The following is a 16074-nucleotide window of genomic DNA, read 5'->3' as shown; positions in this document are numbered from 1 at the left end:
TAGTAATCACTCCCATAACTTTCTGTCATTTCTTTCATGGTTCCGCGCAGCCATCCATTTGCCACCAATGCTGCCCAAGGTCTTTGTATCAAAGTTCCTTTCCTTTCTGTAAAATTGAAATTTGGAGCACCCCTGCTTATCCCCAAGCCAAGACAGAACATGAACTTTGGTCTGAAATCCTCCTTTGGGGTGATAAGACGTACCTTACAGTGTGCTCTAAGAACTGGTGACTTTGAGAGGGAGCTGCAGGTAATGTTCATGATTTTCATCGATCTGCTCCTGATCCCCACCCCCACAACCTTTCTTGAGCGAGAGATAATTACAGCGCTGAAAGATACTTCAGCCACTCCTTCGATAGCTCAGTTGGTAGAGCGGAGGACTGTAGCATAAAGTCAGACATCCTTAGGTCGCTGGTTCAAATCCGGCTCGAAGGATTTTTTGCTTCGATTTCCATATCTTTCACTTTTATTCAAACAATACCTTCCATTGATTATGATCGAGACTTTGCAGTCCCTGGGTTTCAGGGATTCCTTGCATCCATCAAACAGCTCGAGTGCAAAAGTGGGGATGTAGCTCAGTGGTAGAGCGCATGCTTTGCATGTATGAGGTCCCGGGTTCAATCCCCGGCATCTCCAGGAGCCTCTGTTCCTTATCTTGGCTTTTTTCCAGAAGGCTAGCCTGCCATCATGCAGAAAGAAGAAGTTTGTCATGCAGTTGGGGTGAGAGCCCCACTTAAATAGTCAGACATTTGCTTTGGAAAAATCTTTGAACTAGGCATAGTTTGCGCATTTCAAGAAAATCGGAGAATTTTGCATTCCAAAAGAAGGAAATAAATGCCCTCTCTGAGGATCGAACTCAGGACCTTCAGATTATGAGACTGACGCGCTGCCTACTGCGCTAAGAAGGCTGTATATAGGCATCTGTACATAAGACCATGAAGATCATCCAGGTACAAGGCTGAAGGATTTTCCTGACTGACATTGTATACTGCAGAGTCGAATGGGGTGATGTGGCCGTCGGTTCAATGCAGGGTTTCCAATCATACAGTCAAACCTTGCAGAAGTGGGGATGTAGCTCAGTGGTAGAGCGCATGCTTTGCATGTATGAGGCCCCGGGTTCAATCCCCGGCATCTCCAGACTTTTGCCATGCTTACCTTGGATTTTGGGCCGAAAGCTAGGCTGGCATCATGATGAAGGAAGAGATATGTCCTCCAACCGGGATGAGGACCCCGCTTAATCTGTCAGACGTTTGCCTTGAAAAATCCCATGAAATGGGGCTATCTCATTTTTGATGATTATAGATCAAAAGAATCCTACTTGTTGAAGACATCAAAGTGATGATTCATCTTGACAACCATAATGCTTTGATGATAGAAATCTGTCGCATCTCTCTTGATCATTGGTAAGGGTTCTTCTTCTAAACCAGAGACTCTTTACAGTAGCTTTTAGAAAAACGGAATATTTTGTTTATCTCAATCACCTTCAATCTACAGATTTTTCCGTTCTCTTTCCTTTTGAAAATGCATCCAAAATGCACGTTCTTGATGCTGGGTGCGTAGTAATCACTCCCATAACTTTCTGTCATTTCTTTCATGGTTCCGCGCAGCCATCCATTTGCCACCAATGCTGCCCAAGGTCTTTGTATCAAAGTTCCTTTCCTTTCTGTAAAATTGAAATTTGGAGCACCCCTGCTTATCCCCAAGCCAAGACAGAACATGAACTTTGGTCTGAAATCCTCCTTTGGGGTGATAAGACGTACCTTACAGTGTGCTCTAAGAACTGGTGACTTTGAGAGGGAGCTGCAGGTAATGTTCATGATTTTCATCGATCTGCTCCTGATCCCCACCCCCACAACCTTTCTTGAGCGAGAGATAATTACAGCGCTGAAAGATACTTCAGCCACTCCTTCGATAGCTCAGTTGGTAGAGCGGAGGACTGTAGCATAAAGTCAGACATCCTTAGGTCGCTGGTTCAAATCCGGCTCGAAGGATTTTTTGCTTCGATTTCCATATCTTTCACTTTTATTCAAACAATACCTTCCATTGATTATGATCGAGACTTTGCAGTCCCTGGGTTTCAGGGATTCCTTGCATCCATCAAACAGCTCGAGGGCAAAAGTGGGGATGTAGCTCAGTGGTAGAGCGCATGCTTCGCATGTATGAGGTCCCGGGTTCAATCCCCGGCATCTCCAGGAGCCTCTGTTCCTTATCTTGGCTTTTTTCCAGAAGGCTAGCCTGCCATCATGCAGAAAGAAGAAGTTTGTCATGCAGTTGGGGTGAGAGCCCCACTTAAATAGTCAGACATTTGCTTTGGAAAAATCTTTGAACTAGGCATAGTTTGCGCATTTCAAGAAAATCGGAGAATTTTGCATTCCAAAAGAAGGAAATAAATGCCCTCTCTGAGGATCGAACTCAGGACCTTCAGATTATGAGACTGACGCGCTGCCTACTGCGCTAAGAAGGCTGTATATAGGCATCTGTACATAAGACCATGAAGATCATCCAGGTACAAGGCTGAAGGATTTTCCTGACTGACATTGTATACTGCAGAGTCGAATGGGGTGATGTGGCCGTCGGTTCAATGCAGGGTTTCCAATCATACAGTCAAACCTTGCAGAAGTGGGGATGTAGCTCAGTGGTAGAGCGCATGCTTTGCATGTATGAGGCCCCGGGTTCAATCCCCGGCATCTCCAGACTTTTGCCATGCTTACCTTGGATTTTGGGCCGAAAGCTAGGCTGGCATCATGATGAAGGAAGAGATATGTCCTCCAACCGGGATGAGGACCCCGCTTAATCTGTCAGACGTTTGCCTTGAAAAATCCCATGAAATGGGGCTATCTCATTTTTGATGATTATAGATCAAAAGAATCCTACTTGTTGAAGACATCAAAGTGATGATTCATCTTGACAACCATAATGCTTTGATGATAGAAATCTGTCGCATCTCTCTTGATCATTGGTAAGGGTTCTTCTTCTAAACCAGAGACTCTTTACAGTAGCTTTTAGAAAAACGGAATATTTTGTTTATCTCAATCACCTTCAATCTACAGATTTTTCCGTTCTCTTTCCTTTTGAAAATGCATCCAAAATGCACGTTCTTGATGCTGGGTGCGTAGTAATCACTCCCATAACTTTCTGTCATTTCTTTCATGGTTCCGCGCAGCCATCCATTTGCCACCAATGCTGCCCAAGGTCTTTGTATCAAAGTTCCTTTCCTTTCTGTAAAATTGAAATTTGGAGCACCCCTGCTTATCCCCAAGCCAAGACAGAACATGAACTTTGGTCTGAAATCCTCCTTTGGGGTGATAAGACGTACCTTACAGTGTGCTCTAAGAACTGGTGACTTTGAGAGGGAGCTGCAGGTAATGTTCATGATTTTCATCGATCTGCTCCTGATCCCCACCCCCACAACCTTTCTTGAGCGAGAGATAATTACAGCGCTGAAAGATACTTCAGCCACTCCTTCGATAGCTCAGTTGGTAGAGCGGAGGACTGTAGCATAAAGTCAGACATCCTTAGGTCGCTGGTTCAAATCCGGCTCGAAGGATTTTTTGCTTCGATTTCCATATATTTCACTTTTATTCAAACAATACCTTCCATTGATTATGATCGAGACTTTGCAGTCCCTGGGTTTCAGGGATTCCTTGCATCCATCAAACAGCTCGAGGGCAAAAGTGGGGATGTAGCTCAGTGGTAGAGCGCATGCTTGAGGTCCCGGGTTCAATCCCCGGCATCTCCAGGAGCCTCTGTTCCTTATCTTGGCTTTTTTCCAGAAGGCTAGCCTGCCATCATGCAGAAAGAAGAAGTTTGTCATGCAGTTGGGGTGAGAGCCCCACTTAAATAGTCAGACATTTGCTTTGGAAAAATCTTTGAACTAGGCATAGTTTGCGCATTTCAAGAAAATCGGAGAATTTTGCATTCCAAAAGAAGGAAATAAATGCCCTCTCTGAGGATCGAACTCAGGACCTTCAGATTATGAGACTGACGCGCTGCCTACTGCGCTAAGAAGACTGTATATAGGCATCTGTACATAAGACCATGAAGATCATCCAGGTACAAGGCTGAAGGATTTTCCTGACTGACATTGTATACTGCAGAGTCGAATGGGGTGATGTGGCCGTCGGTTCAATGCAGGGTTTCCAATCATACAGTCAAACCTTGCAGAAGTGGGGATGTAGCTCAGTGGTAGAGCGCATGCTTTGCATGTATGAGGCCCCGGGTTCAATCCCCGGCATCTCCAGACTTTTGCCATGCTTACCTTGGATTTTGGGCCGAAAGCTAGGCTGGCATCATGATGAAGGAAGAGATATGTCCTCCAACCGGGATGAGGACCCCGCTTAATCTGTCAGACGTTTGCCTTGAAAAATCCCATGAAATGGGGCTATCTCATTTTTGATGATTATAGATCAAAAGAATCCTACTTGTTGAAGACATCAAAGTGATGATTCATCTTGACAACCATAATGCTTTGATGATAGAAATCTGTCGCATCTCTCTTGATCATTGGTAAGGGTTCTTCTTCTAAACCAGAGACTCTTTACAGTAGCTTTTAGAAAAACGGAATATTTTGTTTATCTCAATCACCTTCAATCTACAGATTTTTCCGTTCTCTTTCCTTTTGAAAATGCATCCAAAATGCACGTTCTTGATGCTGGGTGCGTAGTAATGACTCCCATAACTTTCTGTCATTTCTTTCATGGTTCCGCGCAGCCATCCATTTGCCACCAATGCTGCCCAAGGTCTTTGTATCAAAGTTCCTTTCCTTTCTGTAAAATTGAAATTTGGAGCACCCCTGCTTATCCCCAAGCCAAGACAGAACATGAACTTTGGTCTGAAATCCTCCTTTGGGGTGATAAGACGTACCTTACAGTGTGCTCTAAGAACTGGTGACTTTGAGAGGGAGCTGCAGGTAATGTTCATGATTTTCATCGATCTGCTCCTGATCCCCACCCCCACAACCTTTCTTGAGCGAGAGATAATTACAGCGCTGAAAGATACTTCAGCCACTCCTTCGATAGCTCAGTTGGTAGAGCGGAGGACTGGAGCATAAAGTCAGACATCCTTAGGTCGCTGGTTCAAATCCGGCTCGAAGGATTTTTTGCTTCGATTTCCATATCTTTCACTTTTATTCAAACAATACCTTCCATTGATTATGATCGAGACTTTGCAGTCCCTGGGTTTCAGGGATTCCTTGCATCCATCAAACAGCTCGAGTGCAAAAGTGGGGATGTAGCTCAGTGGTAGAGCGCATGCTTTGCATGTATGAGGTCCCGGGTTCAATCCCCGGCATCTCCAGGAGCCTCTGTTCCTTATCTTGGCTTTTTTCCAGAAGGCTAGCCTGCCATCATGCAGAAAGAAGAAGTTTGTCATGCAGTTGGGGTGAGAGCCCCACTTAAATAGTCAGACATTTGCTTTGGAAAAATCTTTGAACTAGGCATAGTTTGCGCATTTCAAGAAAATCGGAGAATTTTGCATTCCAAAAGAAGGAAATAAATCCCCTCTCTGAGGATCGAACTCAGGACCTTCAGATTATGAGACTGACGCGCTGCCTACTGCGCTAAGAAGGCTGTATATAGGCATCTGTACATAAGACCATGAAGATCATCCAGGTACAAGGCTGAAGGATTTTCCTGACTGACATTGTATACTGCAGAGTCGAATGGGGTGATGTGGCCGTCGGTTCAATGCAGGGTTTCCAATCATACAGTCAAACCTTGCAGAAGTGGGGATGTAGCTCAGTGGTAGAGCGCATGCTTTGCATGTATGAGGCCCCGGGTTCAATCCCCGGCATCTCCAGACTTTTGCCATGCTTACCTTGGATTTTGGGCCGAAAGCTAGGCTGGCATCATGATGAAGGAAGAGATATGTCCTCCAACCGGGATGAGGACCCCGCTTAATCTGTCAGACGTTTGCCTTGAAAAATCCCATGAAATGGGGCTATCTCATTTTTGATGATTATAGATCAAAAGAATCCTACTTGTTGAAGACATCAAAGTGATGATTCATCTTGACAACCATAATGCTTTGATGATAGAAATCTGTCGCATCTCTCTTGATCATTGGTAAGGGTTCTTCTTCTAAACCAGAGACTCTTTACAGTAGCTTTTAGAAAAACGGAATATTTTGTTTATCTCAATCACCTTCAATCTACAGATTTTTCCGTTCTCTTTCCTTTTGAAAATGCATCCAAAATGCACGTTCTTGATGCTGGGTGCGTAGTAATGACTCCCATAACTTTCTGTCATTTCTTTCATGGTTCCGCGCAGCCATCCATTTGCCACCAATGCTGCCCAAGGTCTTTGTATCAAAGTTCCTTTCCTTTCTGTAAAATTGAAATTTGGAGCACCCCTGCTTATCCCCAAGCCAAGACAGAACATGAACTTTGGTCTGAAATCCTCCTTTGGGGTGATAAGACGTACCTTACAGTGTGCTCTAAGAACTGGTGACTTTGAGAGGGAGCTGCAGGTAATGTTCATGATTTTCATCGATCTGCTCCTGATCCCCACCCCCACAACCTTTCTTGAGCGAGAGATAATTACAGCGCTGAAAGATACTTCAGCCACTCCTTCGATAGCTCAGTTGGTAGAGCGGAGGACTGGAGCATAAAGTCAGACATCCTTAGGTCGCTGGTTCAAATCCGGCTCGAAGGATTTTTTGCTTCGATTTCCATATCTTTCACTTTTATTCAAACAATACCTTCCATTGATTATGATCGAGACTTTGCAGTCCCTGGGTTTCAGGGATTCCTTGCATCCATCAAACAGCTCGAGTGCAAAAGTGGGGATGTAGCTCAGTGGTAGAGCGCATGCTTTGCATGTATGAGGTCCCGGGTTCAATCCCCGGCATCTCCAGGAGCCTCTGTTCCTTATCTTGGCTTTTTTCCAGAAGGCTAGCCTGCCATCATGCAGAAAGAAGAAGTTTGTCATGCAGTTGGGGTGAGAGCCCCACTTAAATAGTCAGACATTTGCTTTGGAAAAATCTTTGAACTAGGCATAGTTTGCGCATTTCAAGAAAATCGGAGAATTTTGCATTCCAAAAGAAGGAAATAAATGCCCTCTCTGAGGATCGAACTCAGGACCTTCAGATTATGAGACTGACGCGCTGCCTACTGCGCTAAGAAGGCTGTATATAGGCATCTGTACATAAGACCATGAAGATCATCCAGGTACAAGGCTGAAGGATTTTCCTGACTGACATTGTATACTGCAGAGTCGAATGGGGTGATGTGGCCGTCGGTTCAATGCAGGGTTTCCAATCATACAGTCAAACCTTGCAGAAGTGGGGATGTAGCTCAGTGGTAGAGCGCATGCTTTGCATGTATGAGGCCCCGGGTTCAATCCCCGGCATCTCCAGACTTTTGCCATGCTTACCTTGGATTTTGGGCCGAAAGCTAGGCTGGCATCATGATGAAGGAAGAGATATGTCCTCCAACCGGGATGAGGACCCCGCTTAATCTGTCAGACGTTTGCCTTGAAAAATCCCATGAAATGGGGCTATCTCATTTTTGATGATTATAGATCAAAAGAATCCTACTTGTTGAAGACATCAAAGTGATGATTCATCTTGACAACCATAATGCTTTGATGATAGAAATCTGTCGCATCTCTCTTGATCATTGGTAAGGGTTCTTCTTCTAAACCAGAGACTCTTTACAGTAGCTTTTAGAAAAACGGAATATTTTGTTTATCTCAATCACCTTCAATCTACAGATTTTTCCGTTCTCTTTCCTTTTGAAAATGCATCCAAAATGCACGTTCTTGATGCTGGGTGCGTAGTAATGACTCCCATAACTTTCTGTCATTTCTTTCATGGTTCCGCGCAGCCATCCATTTGCCACCAATGCTGCCCAAGGTCTTTGTATCAAAGTTCCTTTCCTTTCTGTAAAATTGAAATTTGGAGCACCCCTGCTTATCCCCAAGCCAAGACAGAACATGAACTTTGGTCTGAAATCCTCCTTTGGGGTGATAAGACGTACCTTACAGTGTGCTCTAAGAACTGGTGACTTTGAGAGGGAGCTGCAGGTAATGTTCATGATTTTCATCGATCTGCTCCTGATCCCCACCCCCACAACCTTTCTTGAGCGAGAGATAATTACAGCGCTGAAAGATACTTCAGCCACTCCTTCGATAGCTCAGTTGGTAGAGCGGAGGACTGTAGCATAAAGTCAGACATCCTTAGGTCGCTGGTTCAAATCCGGCTCGAAGGATTTTTTGCTTCGATTTCCATATATTTCACTTTTATTCAAACAATACCTTCCATTGATTATGATCGAGACTTTGCAGTCCCTGGGTTTCAGGGATTCCTTGCATCCATCAAACAGCTCGAGGGCAAAAGTGGGGATGTAGCTCAGTGGTAGAGCGCATGCTTCGCATGTATGAGGTCCCGGGTTCAATCCCCGGCATCTCCAGGAGCCTCTGTTCCTTATCTTGGCTTTTTTCCAGAAGGCTAGCCTGCCATCATGCAGAAAGAAGAAGTTTGTCATGCAGTTGGGGTGAGAGCCCCACTTAAATAGTCAGACATTTGCTTTGGAAAAATCTTTGAACTAGGCATAGTTTGCGCATTTCAAGAAAATCGGAGAATTTTGCATTCCAAAAGAAGGAAATAAATGCCCTCTCTGAGGATCGAACTCAGGACCTTCAGATTATGAGACTGACGCGCTGCCTACTGCGCTAAGAAGACTGTATATAGGCATCTGTACATAAGACCATGAAGATCATCCAGGTACAAGGCTGAAGGATTTTCCTGACTGACATTGTATACTGCAGAGTCGAATGGGGTGATGTGGCCGTCGGTTCAATGCAGGGTTTCCAATCATACAGTCAAACCTTGCAGAAGTGGGGATGTAGCTCAGTGGTAGAGCGCATGCTTTGCATGTATGAGGCCCCGGGTTCAATCCCCGGCATCTCCAGACTTTTGCCATGCTTACCTTGGATTTTGGGCCGAAAGCTAGGCTGGCATCATGATGAAGGAAGAGATATGTCCTCCAACCGGGATGAGGACCCCGCTTAATCTGTCAGACGTTTGCCTTGAAAAATCCCATGAAATGGGGCTATCTCATTTTTGATGATTATAGATCAAAAGAATCCTACTTGTTGAAGACATCAAAGTGATGATTCATCTTGACAACCATAATGCTTTGATGATAGAAATCTGTCGCATCTCTCTTGATCATTGGTAAGGGTTCTTCTTCTAAACCAGAGACTCTTTACAGTAGCTTTTAGAAAAACGGAATATTTTGTTTATCTCAATCACCTTCAATCTACAGATTTTTCCGTTCTCTTTCCTTTTGAAAATGCATCCAAAATGCACGTTCTTGATGCTGGGTGCGTAGTAATCACTCCCATAACTTTCTGTCATTTCTTTCATGGTTCCGCGCAGCCATCCATTTGCCACCAATGCTGCCCAAGGTCTTTGTATCAAAGTTCCTTTCCTTTCTGTAAAATTGAAATTTGGAGCACCCCTGCTTATCCCCAAGCCAAGACAGAACATGAACTTTGGTCTGAAATCCTCCTTTGGGGTGATAAGACGTACCTTACAGTGTGCTCTAAGAACTGGTGACTTTGAGAGGGAGCTGCAGGTAATGTTCATGATTTTCATCGATCTGCTCCTGATCCCCACCCCCACAACCTTTCTTGAGCGAGAGATAATTACAGCGCTGAAAGATACTTCAGCCACTCCTTCGATAGCTCAGTTGGTAGAGCGGAGGACTGTAGCATAAAGTCAGACATCCTTAGGTCGCTGGTTCAAATCCGGCTCGAAGGATTTTTTGCTTCGATTTCCATATATTTCACTTTTATTCAAACAATACCTTCCATTGATTATGATCGAGACTTTGCAGTCCCTGGGTTTCAGGGATTCCTTGCATCCATCAAACAGCTCGAGGGCAAAAGTGGGGATGTAGCTCAGTGGTAGAGCGCATGCTTCGCATGTATGAGGTCCCGGGTTCAATCCCCGGCATCTCCAGGAGCCTCTGTTCCTTATCTTGGCTTTTTTCCAGAAGGCTAGCCTGCCATCATGCAGAAAGAAGAAGTTTGTCATGCAGTTGGGGTGAGAGCCCCACTTAAATAGTCAGACATTTGCTTTGGAAAAATCTTTGAACTAGGCATAGTTTGCGCATTTCAAGAAAATCGGAGAATTTTGCATTCCAAAAGAAGGAAATAAATGCCCTCTCTGAGGATCGAACTCAGGACCTTCAGATTATGAGACTGACGCGCTGCCTACTGCGCTAAGAAGACTGTATATAGGCATCTGTACATAAGACCATGAAGATCATCCAGGTACAAGGCTGAAGGATTTTCCTGACTGACATTGTATACTGCAGAGTCGAATGGGGTGATGTGGCCGTCGGTTCAATGCAGGGTTTCCAATCATACAGTCAAACCTTGCAGAAGTGGGGATGTAGCTCAGTGGTAGAGCGCATGCTTTGCATGTATGAGGCCCCGGGTTCAATCCCCGGCATCTCCAGACTTTTGCCATGCTTACCTTGGATTTTGGGCCGAAAGCTAGGCTGGCATCATGATGAAGGAAGAGATATGTCCTCCAACCGGGATGAGGACCCCGCTTAATCTGTCAGACGTTTGCCTTGAAAAATCCCATGAAATGGGGCTATCTCATTTTTGATGATTATAGATCAAAAGAATCCTACTTGTTGAAGACATCAAAGTGATGATTCATCTTGACAACCATAATGCTTTGATGATAGAAATCTGTCGCATCTCTCTTGATCATTGGTAAGGGTTCTTCTTCTAAACCAGAGACTCTTTACAGTAGCTTTTAGAAAAACGGAATATTTTGTTTATCTCAATCACCTTCAATCTACAGATTTTTCCGTTCTCTTTCCTTTTGAAAATGCATCCAAAATGCACGTTCTTGATGCTGGGTGCGTAGTAATGACTCCCATAACTTTCTGTCATTTCTTTCATGGTTCCGCGCAGCCATCCATTTGCCACCAATGCTGCCCAAGGTCTTTGTATCAAAGTTCCTTTCCTTTCTGTAAAATTGAAATTTGGAGCACCCCTGCTTATCCCCAAGCCAAGACAGAACATGAACTTTGGTCTGAAATCCTCCTTTGGGGTGATAAGACGTACCTTACAGTGTGCTCTAAGAACTGGTGACTTTGAGAGGGAGCTGCAGGTAATGTTCATGATTTTCATCGATCTGCTCCTGATCCCCACCCCCACAACCTTTCTTGAGCGAGAGATAATTACAGCGCTGAAAGATACTTCAGCCACTCCTTCGATAGCTCAGTTGGTAGAGCGGAGGACTGGAGCATAAAGTCAGACATCCTTAGGTCGCTGGTTCAAATCCGGCTCGAAGGATTTTTTGCTTCGATTTCCATATCTTTCACTTTTATTCAAACAATACCTTCCATTGATTATGATCGAGACTTTGCAGTCCCTGGGTTTCAGGGATTCCTTGCATCCATCAAACAGCTCGAGTGCAAAAGTGGGGATGTAGCTCAGTGGTAGAGCGCATGCTTTGCATGTATGAGGTCCCGGGTTCAATCCCCGGCATCTCCAGGAGCCTCTGTTCCTTATCTTGGCTTTTTTCCAGAAGGCTAGCCTGCCATCATGCAGAAAGAAGAAGTTTGTCATGCAGTTGGGGTGAGAGCCCCACTTAAATAGTCAGACATTTGCTTTGGAAAAATCTTTGAACTAGGCATAGTTTGCGCATTTCAAGAAAATCGGAGAATTTTGCATTCCAAAAGAAGGAAATAAATGCCCTCTCTGAGGATCGAACTCAGGACCTTCAGATTATGAGACTGACGCGCTGCCTACTGCGCTAAGAAGGCTGTATATAGGCATCTGTACATAAGACCATGAAGATCATCCAGGTACAAGGCTGAAGGATTTTCCTGACTGACATTGTATACTGCAGAGTCGAATGGGGTGATGTGGCCGTCGGTTCAATGCAGGGTTTCCAATCATACAGTCAAACCTTGCAGAAGTGGGGATGTAGCTCAGTGGTAGAGCGCATGCTTTGCATGTATGAGGCCCCGGGTTCAATCCCCGGCATCTCCAGACTTTTGCCATGCTTACCTTGGATTTTGGGCCGAAAGCTAGGCTGGCATCATGATGAAGGAAGAGATATGTCCTCCAACCGGGATGAGGACCCCGCTTAATCTGTCAGACGTTTGCCTTGAAAAATCCCATGAAATGGGGCTATCTCATTTTTGATGATTATAGATCAAAAGAATCCTACTTGTTGAAGACATCAAAGTGATGATTCATCTTGACAACCATAATGCTTTGATGATAGAAATCTGTCGCATCTCTCTTGATCATTGGTAAGGGTTCTTCTTCTAAACCAGAGACTCTTTACAGTAGCTTTTAGAAAAACGGAATATTTTGTTTATCTCAATCACCTTCAATCTACAGATTTTTCCGTTCTCTTTCCTTTTGAAAATGCATCCAAAATGCACGTTCTTGATGCTGGGTGCGTAGTAATGACTCCCATAACTTTCTGTCATTTCTTTCATGGTTCCGCGCAGCCATCCATTTGCCACCAATGCTGCCCAAGGTCTTTGTATCAAAGTTCCTTTCCTTTCTGTAAAATTGAAATTTGGAGCACCCCTGCTTATCCCCAAGCCAAGACAGAACATGAACTTTGGTCTGAAATCCTCCTTTGGGGTGATAAGACGTACCTTACAGTGTGCTCTAAGAACTGGTGACTTTGAGAGGGAGCTGCAGGTAATGTTCATGATTTTCATCGATCTGCTCCTGATCCCCACCCCCACAACCTTTCTTGAGCGAGAGATAATTACAGCGCTGAAAGATACTTCAGCCACTCCTTCGATAGCTCAGTTGGTAGAGCGGAGGACTGTAGCATAAAGTCAGACATCCTTAGGTCGCTGGTTCAAATCCGGCTCGAAGGATTTTTTGCTTCGATTTCCATATCTTTCACTTTTATTCAAACAATACCTTCCATTGATTATGATCGAGACTTTGCAGTCCCTGGGTTTCAGGGATTCCTTGCATCCATCAAACAGCTCGAGTGCAAAAGTGGGGATGTAGCTCAGTGGTAGAGCGCATGCTTTGCATGTATGAGGTCCCGGGTTCAATCCCCGGCATCTCCAGGAGCCTCTGTTCCTTATCTTGGCTTTTTTCCAGAAGGCTAGCCTGCCATCATGCAGAAAGAAGAAGTTTGTCATGCAGTTGGGGTGAGAGCCCCACTTAAATAGTCAGACATTTGCTTTGGAAAAATCTTTGAACTAGGCATAGTTTGCGCATTTCAAGAAAATCGGAGAATTTTGCATTCCAAAAGAAGGAAATAAATGCCCTCTCTGAGGATCGAACTCAGGACCTTCAGATTATGAGACTGACGCGCTGCCTACTGCGCTAAGAAGGCTGTATATAGGCATCTGTACATAAGACCATGAAGATCATCCAGGTACAAGGCTGAAGGATTTTCCTGACTGACATTGTATACTGCAGAGTCGAATGGGGTGATGTGGCCGTCGGTTCAATGCAGGGTTTCCAATCATACAGTCAAACCTTGCAGAAGTGGGGATGTAGCTCAGTGGTAGAGCGCATGCTTTGCATGTATGAGGCCCCGGGTTCAATCCCCGGCATCTCCAGACTTTTGCCATGCTTACCTTGGATTTTGGGCCGAAAGCTAGGCTGGCATCATGATGAAGGAAGAGATATGTCCTCCAACCGGGATGAGGACCCCGCTTAATCTGTCAGACGTTTGCCTTGAAAAATCCCATGAAATGGGGCTATCTCATTTTTGATGATTATAGATCAAAAGAATCCTACTTGTTGAAGACATCAAAGTGATGATTCATCTTGACAACCATAATGCTTTGATGATAGAAATCTGTCGCATCTCTCTTGATCATTGGTAAGGGTTCTTCTTCTAAACCAGAGACTCTTTACAGTAGCTTTTAGAAAAACGGAATATTTTGTTTATCTCAATCACCTTCAATCTACAGATTTTTCCGTTCTCTTTCCTTTTGAAAATGCATCCAAAATGCACGTTCTTGATGCTGGGTGCGTAGTAATGACTCCCATAACTTTCTGTCATTTCTTTCATGGTTCCGCGCAGCCATCCATTTGCCACCAATGCTGCCCAAGGTCTTTGTATCAAAGTTCCTTTCCTTTCTGTAAAATTGAAATTTGGAGCACCCCTGCTTATCCCCAAGCCAAGACAGAACATGAACTTTGGTCTGAAATCCTCCTTTGGGGTGATAAGACGTACCTTACAGTGTGCTCTAAGAACTGGTGACTTTGAGAGGGAGCTGCAGGTAATGTTCATGATTTTCATCGATCTGCTCCTGATCCCCACCCCCACAACCTTTCTTGAGCGAGAGATAATTACAGCGCTGAAAGATACTTCAGCCACTCCTTCGATAGCTCAGTTGGTAGAGCGGAGGACTGTAGCATAAAGTCAGACATCCTTAGGTCGCTGGTTCAAATCCGGCTCGAAGGATTTTTTGCTTCGATTTCCATATCTTTCACTTTTATTCAAACAATACCTTCCATTGATTATGATCGAGACTTTGCAGTCCCTGGGTTTCAGGGATTCCTTGCATCCATCAAACAGCTCGAGTGCAAAAGTGGGGATGTAGCTCAGTGGTAGAGCGCATGCTTTGCATGTATGAGGTCCCGGGTTCAATCCCCGGCATCTCCAGGAGCCTCTGTTCCTTATCTTGGCTTTTTTCCAGAAGGCTAGCCTGCCATCATGCAGAAAGAAGAAGTTTGTCATGCAGTTGGGGTGAGAGCCCCACTTAAATAGTCAGACATTTGCTTTGGAAAAATCTTTGAACTAGGCATAGTTTGCGCATTTCAAGAAAATCGGAGAATTTTGCATTCCAAAAGAAGGAAATAAATGCCCTCTCTGAGGATCGAACTCAGGACCTTCAGATTATGAGACTGACGCGCTGCCTACTGCGCTAAGAAGGCTGTATATAGGCATCTGTACATAAGACCATGAAGATCATCCAGGTACAAGGCTGAAGGATTTTCCTGACTGACATTGTATACTGCAGAGTCGAATGGGGTGATGTGGCCGTCGGTTCAATGCAGGGTTTCCAATCATACAGTCAAACCTTGCAGAAGTGGGGATGTAGCTCAGTGGTAGAGCGCATGCTTTGCATGTATGAGGCCCCGGGTTCAATCCCCGGCATCTCCAGACTTTTGCCATGCTTACCTTGGATTTTGGGCCGAAAGCTAGGCTGGCATCATGATGAAGGAAGAGATATGTCCTCCAACCGGGATGAGGACCCCGCTTAATCTGTCAGACGTTTGCCTTGAAAAATCCCATGAAATGGGGCTATCTCATTTTTGATGATTATAGATCAAAAGAATCCTACTTGTTGAAGACATCAAAGTGATGATTCATCTTGACAACCATAATGCTTTGATGATAGAAATCTGTCGCATCTCTCTTGATCATTGGTAAGGGTTCTTCTTCTAAACCAGAGACTCTTTACAGTAGCTTTTAGAAAAACGGAATATTTTGTTTATCTCAATCACCTTCAATCTACAGATTTTTCCGTTCTCTTTCCTTTTGAAAATGCATCCAAAATGCACGTTCTTGATGCTGGGTGCGTAGTAATGACTCCCATAACTTTCTGTCATTTCTTTCATGGTTCCGCGCAGCCATCCATTTGCCACCAATGCTGCCCAAGGTCTTTGTATCAAAGTTCCTTTCCTTTCTGTAAAATTGAAATTTGGAGCACCCCTGCTTATCCCCAAGCCAAGACAGAACATGAACTTTGGTCTGAAATCCTCCTTTGGGGTGATAAGACGTACCTTACAGTGTGCTCTAAGAACTGGTGACTTTGAGAGGGAGCTGCAGGTAATGTTCATGATTTTCATCGATCTGCTCCTGATCCCCACCCCCACAACCTTTCTTGAGCGAGAGATAATTACAGCGCTGAAAGATACTTCAGCCACTCCTTCGATAGCTCAGTTGGTAGAGCGGAGGACTGTAGCATAAAGTCAGACATCCTTAGGTCGCTGGTTCAAATCCGGCTCGAAGGATTTTTTGCTTCGATTTCCATATATTTCACTTTTATTCAAACAATACCTTCCATTGATTATGATCGAGACTTTGCAGTCCCTGGGTTTCA

At 44.5% G+C, this 16074-nt stretch overlaps 36 non-coding genes across 36 annotated transcripts; 30 read left to right on the top strand and 6 right to left on the bottom strand.

The window, feature by feature from the left end:
• Positions 1-348: 348 nt before the first annotated feature.
• On the top strand, positions 349-434 carry TRNAY-GUA (transfer RNA tyrosine (anticodon GUA)). Its single transcript is given in 2 exon segments — positions 349-385; positions 399-434. It is a non-coding gene; the product is annotated as a tRNA-Tyr (tRNA).
• A 129-nt stretch (positions 435-563) lies between these two features.
• On the top strand, positions 564-635 carry TRNAA-UGC (transfer RNA alanine (anticodon UGC)). Its single transcript has one exon. It is a non-coding gene; the product is annotated as a tRNA-Ala (tRNA).
• A 199-nt stretch (positions 636-834) lies between these two features.
• TRNAM-CAU (transfer RNA methionine (anticodon CAU)) lies at positions 835-907 on the bottom strand. The gene has a single exon. It is a non-coding gene; the product is annotated as a tRNA-Met (tRNA).
• A 157-nt stretch (positions 908-1064) lies between these two features.
• Positions 1065-1136, top strand: TRNAA-UGC (transfer RNA alanine (anticodon UGC)). Its single transcript has one exon. It is a non-coding gene; the product is annotated as a tRNA-Ala (tRNA).
• Positions 1137-1904: 768 nt separating this feature from the next.
• TRNAY-GUA (transfer RNA tyrosine (anticodon GUA)) lies at positions 1905-1990 on the top strand. Its single transcript is given in 2 exon segments — positions 1905-1941; positions 1955-1990. It is a non-coding gene; the product is annotated as a tRNA-Tyr (tRNA).
• A 129-nt stretch (positions 1991-2119) lies between these two features.
• TRNAA-CGC (transfer RNA alanine (anticodon CGC)) lies at positions 2120-2191 on the top strand. The gene has a single exon. It is a non-coding gene; the product is annotated as a tRNA-Ala (tRNA).
• A 199-nt stretch (positions 2192-2390) lies between these two features.
• TRNAM-CAU (transfer RNA methionine (anticodon CAU)) lies at positions 2391-2463 on the bottom strand. The gene has a single exon. It is a non-coding gene; the product is annotated as a tRNA-Met (tRNA).
• Positions 2464-2620: 157 nt separating this feature from the next.
• TRNAA-UGC (transfer RNA alanine (anticodon UGC)) lies at positions 2621-2692 on the top strand. The gene has a single exon. It is a non-coding gene; the product is annotated as a tRNA-Ala (tRNA).
• A 768-nt stretch (positions 2693-3460) lies between these two features.
• TRNAY-GUA (transfer RNA tyrosine (anticodon GUA)) lies at positions 3461-3546 on the top strand. The gene is given in 2 exon segments: positions 3461-3497; positions 3511-3546. It is a non-coding gene; the product is annotated as a tRNA-Tyr (tRNA).
• Positions 3547-4167: 621 nt separating this feature from the next.
• TRNAA-UGC (transfer RNA alanine (anticodon UGC)) lies at positions 4168-4239 on the top strand. The gene has a single exon. It is a non-coding gene; the product is annotated as a tRNA-Ala (tRNA).
• Positions 4240-5007: 768 nt separating this feature from the next.
• On the top strand, positions 5008-5093 carry TRNAS-GGA (transfer RNA serine (anticodon GGA)). Its single transcript is given in 2 exon segments — positions 5008-5044; positions 5058-5093. It is a non-coding gene; the product is annotated as a tRNA-Ser (tRNA).
• Positions 5094-5222: 129 nt separating this feature from the next.
• TRNAA-UGC (transfer RNA alanine (anticodon UGC)) lies at positions 5223-5294 on the top strand. The gene has a single exon. It is a non-coding gene; the product is annotated as a tRNA-Ala (tRNA).
• A 429-nt stretch (positions 5295-5723) lies between these two features.
• Positions 5724-5795, top strand: TRNAA-UGC (transfer RNA alanine (anticodon UGC)). The gene has a single exon. It is a non-coding gene; the product is annotated as a tRNA-Ala (tRNA).
• Positions 5796-6563: 768 nt separating this feature from the next.
• On the top strand, positions 6564-6649 carry TRNAS-GGA (transfer RNA serine (anticodon GGA)). Its single transcript is given in 2 exon segments — positions 6564-6600; positions 6614-6649. It is a non-coding gene; the product is annotated as a tRNA-Ser (tRNA).
• Positions 6650-6778: 129 nt separating this feature from the next.
• TRNAA-UGC (transfer RNA alanine (anticodon UGC)) lies at positions 6779-6850 on the top strand. The gene has a single exon. It is a non-coding gene; the product is annotated as a tRNA-Ala (tRNA).
• Positions 6851-7049: 199 nt separating this feature from the next.
• On the bottom strand, positions 7050-7122 carry TRNAM-CAU (transfer RNA methionine (anticodon CAU)). The gene has a single exon. It is a non-coding gene; the product is annotated as a tRNA-Met (tRNA).
• Positions 7123-7279: 157 nt separating this feature from the next.
• TRNAA-UGC (transfer RNA alanine (anticodon UGC)) lies at positions 7280-7351 on the top strand. The gene has a single exon. It is a non-coding gene; the product is annotated as a tRNA-Ala (tRNA).
• A 768-nt stretch (positions 7352-8119) lies between these two features.
• On the top strand, positions 8120-8205 carry TRNAY-GUA (transfer RNA tyrosine (anticodon GUA)). The gene is given in 2 exon segments: positions 8120-8156; positions 8170-8205. It is a non-coding gene; the product is annotated as a tRNA-Tyr (tRNA).
• A 129-nt stretch (positions 8206-8334) lies between these two features.
• TRNAA-CGC (transfer RNA alanine (anticodon CGC)) lies at positions 8335-8406 on the top strand. Its single transcript has one exon. It is a non-coding gene; the product is annotated as a tRNA-Ala (tRNA).
• A 429-nt stretch (positions 8407-8835) lies between these two features.
• TRNAA-UGC (transfer RNA alanine (anticodon UGC)) lies at positions 8836-8907 on the top strand. The gene has a single exon. It is a non-coding gene; the product is annotated as a tRNA-Ala (tRNA).
• A 768-nt stretch (positions 8908-9675) lies between these two features.
• Positions 9676-9761, top strand: TRNAY-GUA (transfer RNA tyrosine (anticodon GUA)). The gene is given in 2 exon segments: positions 9676-9712; positions 9726-9761. It is a non-coding gene; the product is annotated as a tRNA-Tyr (tRNA).
• Positions 9762-9890: 129 nt separating this feature from the next.
• TRNAA-CGC (transfer RNA alanine (anticodon CGC)) lies at positions 9891-9962 on the top strand. Its single transcript has one exon. It is a non-coding gene; the product is annotated as a tRNA-Ala (tRNA).
• A 429-nt stretch (positions 9963-10391) lies between these two features.
• Positions 10392-10463, top strand: TRNAA-UGC (transfer RNA alanine (anticodon UGC)). The gene has a single exon. It is a non-coding gene; the product is annotated as a tRNA-Ala (tRNA).
• A 768-nt stretch (positions 10464-11231) lies between these two features.
• On the top strand, positions 11232-11317 carry TRNAS-GGA (transfer RNA serine (anticodon GGA)). Its single transcript is given in 2 exon segments — positions 11232-11268; positions 11282-11317. It is a non-coding gene; the product is annotated as a tRNA-Ser (tRNA).
• Positions 11318-11446: 129 nt separating this feature from the next.
• On the top strand, positions 11447-11518 carry TRNAA-UGC (transfer RNA alanine (anticodon UGC)). Its single transcript has one exon. It is a non-coding gene; the product is annotated as a tRNA-Ala (tRNA).
• A 199-nt stretch (positions 11519-11717) lies between these two features.
• On the bottom strand, positions 11718-11790 carry TRNAM-CAU (transfer RNA methionine (anticodon CAU)). The gene has a single exon. It is a non-coding gene; the product is annotated as a tRNA-Met (tRNA).
• A 157-nt stretch (positions 11791-11947) lies between these two features.
• TRNAA-UGC (transfer RNA alanine (anticodon UGC)) lies at positions 11948-12019 on the top strand. Its single transcript has one exon. It is a non-coding gene; the product is annotated as a tRNA-Ala (tRNA).
• A 768-nt stretch (positions 12020-12787) lies between these two features.
• TRNAY-GUA (transfer RNA tyrosine (anticodon GUA)) lies at positions 12788-12873 on the top strand. Its single transcript is given in 2 exon segments — positions 12788-12824; positions 12838-12873. It is a non-coding gene; the product is annotated as a tRNA-Tyr (tRNA).
• A 129-nt stretch (positions 12874-13002) lies between these two features.
• On the top strand, positions 13003-13074 carry TRNAA-UGC (transfer RNA alanine (anticodon UGC)). The gene has a single exon. It is a non-coding gene; the product is annotated as a tRNA-Ala (tRNA).
• Positions 13075-13273: 199 nt separating this feature from the next.
• Positions 13274-13346, bottom strand: TRNAM-CAU (transfer RNA methionine (anticodon CAU)). The gene has a single exon. It is a non-coding gene; the product is annotated as a tRNA-Met (tRNA).
• Positions 13347-13503: 157 nt separating this feature from the next.
• TRNAA-UGC (transfer RNA alanine (anticodon UGC)) lies at positions 13504-13575 on the top strand. Its single transcript has one exon. It is a non-coding gene; the product is annotated as a tRNA-Ala (tRNA).
• A 768-nt stretch (positions 13576-14343) lies between these two features.
• Positions 14344-14429, top strand: TRNAY-GUA (transfer RNA tyrosine (anticodon GUA)). Its single transcript is given in 2 exon segments — positions 14344-14380; positions 14394-14429. It is a non-coding gene; the product is annotated as a tRNA-Tyr (tRNA).
• A 129-nt stretch (positions 14430-14558) lies between these two features.
• TRNAA-UGC (transfer RNA alanine (anticodon UGC)) lies at positions 14559-14630 on the top strand. Its single transcript has one exon. It is a non-coding gene; the product is annotated as a tRNA-Ala (tRNA).
• Positions 14631-14829: 199 nt separating this feature from the next.
• TRNAM-CAU (transfer RNA methionine (anticodon CAU)) lies at positions 14830-14902 on the bottom strand. Its single transcript has one exon. It is a non-coding gene; the product is annotated as a tRNA-Met (tRNA).
• A 157-nt stretch (positions 14903-15059) lies between these two features.
• Positions 15060-15131, top strand: TRNAA-UGC (transfer RNA alanine (anticodon UGC)). The gene has a single exon. It is a non-coding gene; the product is annotated as a tRNA-Ala (tRNA).
• A 768-nt stretch (positions 15132-15899) lies between these two features.
• TRNAY-GUA (transfer RNA tyrosine (anticodon GUA)) lies at positions 15900-15985 on the top strand. Its single transcript is given in 2 exon segments — positions 15900-15936; positions 15950-15985. It is a non-coding gene; the product is annotated as a tRNA-Tyr (tRNA).
• Positions 15986-16074: the final 89 nt, after the last annotated feature.

This window comes from Triturus cristatus, chromosome 4_1 (assembly GCF_964204655.1).
Source record: "Triturus cristatus chromosome 4_1, aTriCri1.1, whole genome shotgun sequence".
Taxonomy (NCBI): domain Eukaryota; kingdom Metazoa; phylum Chordata; class Amphibia; order Caudata; family Salamandridae; genus Triturus; species Triturus cristatus.
Note: the sequence above shows the minus strand (reverse complement) of the source record. Positions and strands in the feature narration are given on the sequence as shown.